Here is a 3,676-nt window from a genome sequence, read left to right on the forward strand (position 1 = left end):
TCTCTATCTTACCTCCCACCTCCCCAGCTTCCCCCATCCAGCCCCTATCTTTCTAACTTTCTTCCCAGATGAAGGTGAGTCCCTCTCTCCACAACCTTACCGCAACCCCTAATATACTGATTCCTGACGTACAACCTACCACGTGCGATTATGTCTCCGCTTTACTTACCCCCACAGGAGACCTACTTATGCACTAGTTCTTTATGTTCTATATCTAGAAGCAAGTTGCTCAGTTCCACACCCATTTATTTCTGATTATCCATCCCTTCATCGGTTATTAACGACAGATGATTCCAGACACTGCCTTCTCTAGCCATTTTGGCTACAATGGTAAATGAGTACTACTACTGTAGGTGGAAAGGTACTGCCTCCATCTTCTGAGATCTCTGTCACCATTTTGATTGCTCTGTTTCTTTTGGATTTTGAATACCTCTTGTCACCACCTGTTTTCCATCTCAGTGAATGTCTTGGCTTACAGACTCCTTGTTTCTGAAAACACAAACATCCTGGCTTTTTGGTGGCATATCAAGCTTCTATCTTTACTTGTTGTTTCTAGACTTTGAAGTCTGCATTGCCTCTGGCAACCCGAGAACCCTCTTCTTACCTGATTTTCATTCTCTCTGCTGAGCTTGATAACTCTTTGTTAATATCATGATAATGCCTTAAAATAAATGGTTTGTATCTTCAATAGTATTTTAGCATACTTCATCTCATTTGGGTTACCGTTTCAAATGATTAGTCTATCTTTATGGGAAACCATCTGGCAAGCACTTTACCTTTATATAGTGTTTATATTCTTGTAACTTAATTAATTCCTTAAATCTTAGCTTATTTTCTTTAGGTTTACTTATTTATTTTGAAAGAGACAGAGAATGTGCAAATGGGAGATGGGCAGAGAGAGAGGGAGACAGAGAATCCCAAGCAGGCACCTCATCATCAGTGCAGAGGCTGATTCAGGGTTCAAACTCACAAAACCCAGAGATCATGACCTGAGCCAAAACCAAGAGAAAGCTTAACCAACTCACCACCCAGTTGCCCGAAATCTTAGCTTATTAAAGCTATTTCTTAACCCTTTTTATATTATCATCTTGTAAAACCTTTACTCTCGTGCTAAGAATGAGCTGCTAGTATGTTATGGTCTCTACCGTTACATTTTATGGAAATTTACTCAAATTACCATTAATTTATTTAGATCAGATATGCACAATCTTTGATCAAAATGATCTCTCGTAGTGCAGAAGCTTCCACATTTTGCCGGCAAAATCACTTTTACTTCACACTCTCTGTCTGATATTCTTTTTCATGATTTCCACATGACAACTCTGAGTACATGCCTGAACTGAACCTCCTATTTTATACCTTACTACTTTGAAAAGACTAGTCACAAAATCCGTATCCACAGCACCATTTACTTCAAATGAATTGCAGCAAGGCCCACCAAAAATTTACTTCAATAATTCCTCTCTATTTTTCCTCTCAATATAAACATTATAATTACATAGTGGTTAACATAATTAAACACACCCCATTATTCTACATACAAAAATCATTTGCTAATGAGGAAGCAAGTGTTGGGAATGGCACACAATATATCAAGCCACCAGTAAACTTTTTGGAGCTGAAAGGGTTAAGCTATTCTGGCACATAGAATTTTTACCAAGATCATAACCTAATTAGATTTGAGGTTACACATTAGGCTCAATTTTTTCAGTAGGGATGCTGCAAAGCGAAGCCTGTCATGACTTCTAAGGGTAATAGAAACAATTGCTTCAGTGAGCCTAACACTGTTGTAACAGCCGCGTCGGAACAGATGGCTCTGCGTTTATTCCAGTCTAGGGACTCAAATTGGCGGTAGTCAAACAAAAATCCTGAAAAGCATATCAGCAGTTGTGGAAAGAGTTTTCTTTATTTAAAAAAGTTGCTCACACCATTCCTTTAAGATTACAAATTAAACTGGAGGTGTTTGCCGCTTTAATTTACCTATTAGAGTACTGAACTTGTGGCCTACAATTTATTTACATATATATGTATATTTTTTATACATATAAACTGTGGGTCTCAAGTTCAAAACATTATCTACATATATATATATACACAGACACACAGATACATACACAATATACACATAATATATGAATATATATAATAGCAATATAGAATGTGTGATCTATACAATCAGTAATTTATAATTAATGGATAGTAATCTATTTTATGCATTGTATGTGGATTACATATATGCAAGTAGTCCTTGACACGTGTTAATATTGTATATCAACAGCTGCTAATTCCTGAATTAATATGAGCTAATTTGCATTTTGAATCTACACTACTACTAGCATAAGAATTTTTTTTAAACAAACGAGTTTATTCTGTCTTTAAGACAGCATTCTTCCACAGACTACTTGAACTTTACTTTAAGCCCAAAATGTTATTTAGTCAAGTGGCTGCACTTGTTGATTAACATCTTTTTATCCTTACTAGTGAGAATTAATAGTTTCTCCTGAAGCAAAATGAAACAAATTTGACATTTTAGGGCCAGGATTCCTAATCCTAATCTAGCTCTGGAGAAAATAAAAGTATCTACATATCCCCCACCATTTAAAAAAAGTTAATGAAAAAAGAAAGAAAGGATAATATCTCAGTTTTCTATAAAACCATAGAAATAGAACTGTTTCCAAACAAGTTTAGCTCATCTTCTTTCTTCTGCACAGCACACAGCTACAGGCAGATGCCTAAAGAGAAGGGTTTTCTCATGATTTTACCTTTTCAGAGTAATTACTTGAGTGTGAGCTTATCCATTAAATGTGTCCTAATGTTGAGTCTAGAAGTCTCTAGCCTGACTGAGCCATTATGATCTGCCTATCCACATTATTAGATCACTTAAAAACATGTATAATTCTCTTTTATCCCAGTATTTGCTCATATATTTTTGTAGAACATTTATTACTAGCTAAAGAATAGATTTTTCCTACTATTGTGTAATGTTGATAAATCTAGTATCCAAGAGAGAAATATTCCGGGCCTAGTATTTATTTTTTCAGATTGATTATATGCTTTTAAAATTTTGACTCATAATTTATGTGATCATAGCACTTTTTATTCTGGCCCATGGAAAGATTGAATTTTATAGCAAATTAATATGTATATAGATTAAACAAATAAATGTTAAAAATTGGAACCTTAAAGGAAAAATGAAAAATTATAAGCAAATTAGCTAAATTTTAGGTGCAGAAAGATGTTACGAGACTAAATGTAAACATCTTTTATTACAGTTTTAAAAACTAATTATTATTTTTTATTTTTTAATGTTTATTTTTGAGAGAGTGAGATAGAGTGTGAGGGCAGGTGCAAAGAGAGGGGGAGACAGAGAATCTGAAGCAGGCTCAAGGCTCTGAGCTGTCAACACAGAGCTCCATGTGGGGCTTGAACCCACGAGCTGTGAGATCATGGCCTGAGCTGAAGTCAGACACTCAATGGATGGAGCCACCAGGTGCCCCAGAAAATATTTATTTATTTTAAGAAAGAGAGAAAGAGAGCACACAAGCAGTGGAGGCACAGAGAGAAAGGGAGAGAGAGAGAGAATCCCAAGCAGGCTCTGCACTGTCAGCACAGAGCCCAATGAGGGGCTTGAAGTCACTGACCATGAAATCATGATCTGAGCCAACGTAAAGAGTGG

This window comes from Hyaena hyaena, unplaced genomic scaffold, assembly GCF_003009895.1.
Source record: "Hyaena hyaena isolate Hyena2069 unplaced genomic scaffold, ASM300989v1 scaffold_948, whole genome shotgun sequence".
Classification (NCBI taxonomy): Eukaryota; Metazoa; Chordata; class Mammalia; order Carnivora; family Hyaenidae; genus Hyaena; species Hyaena hyaena.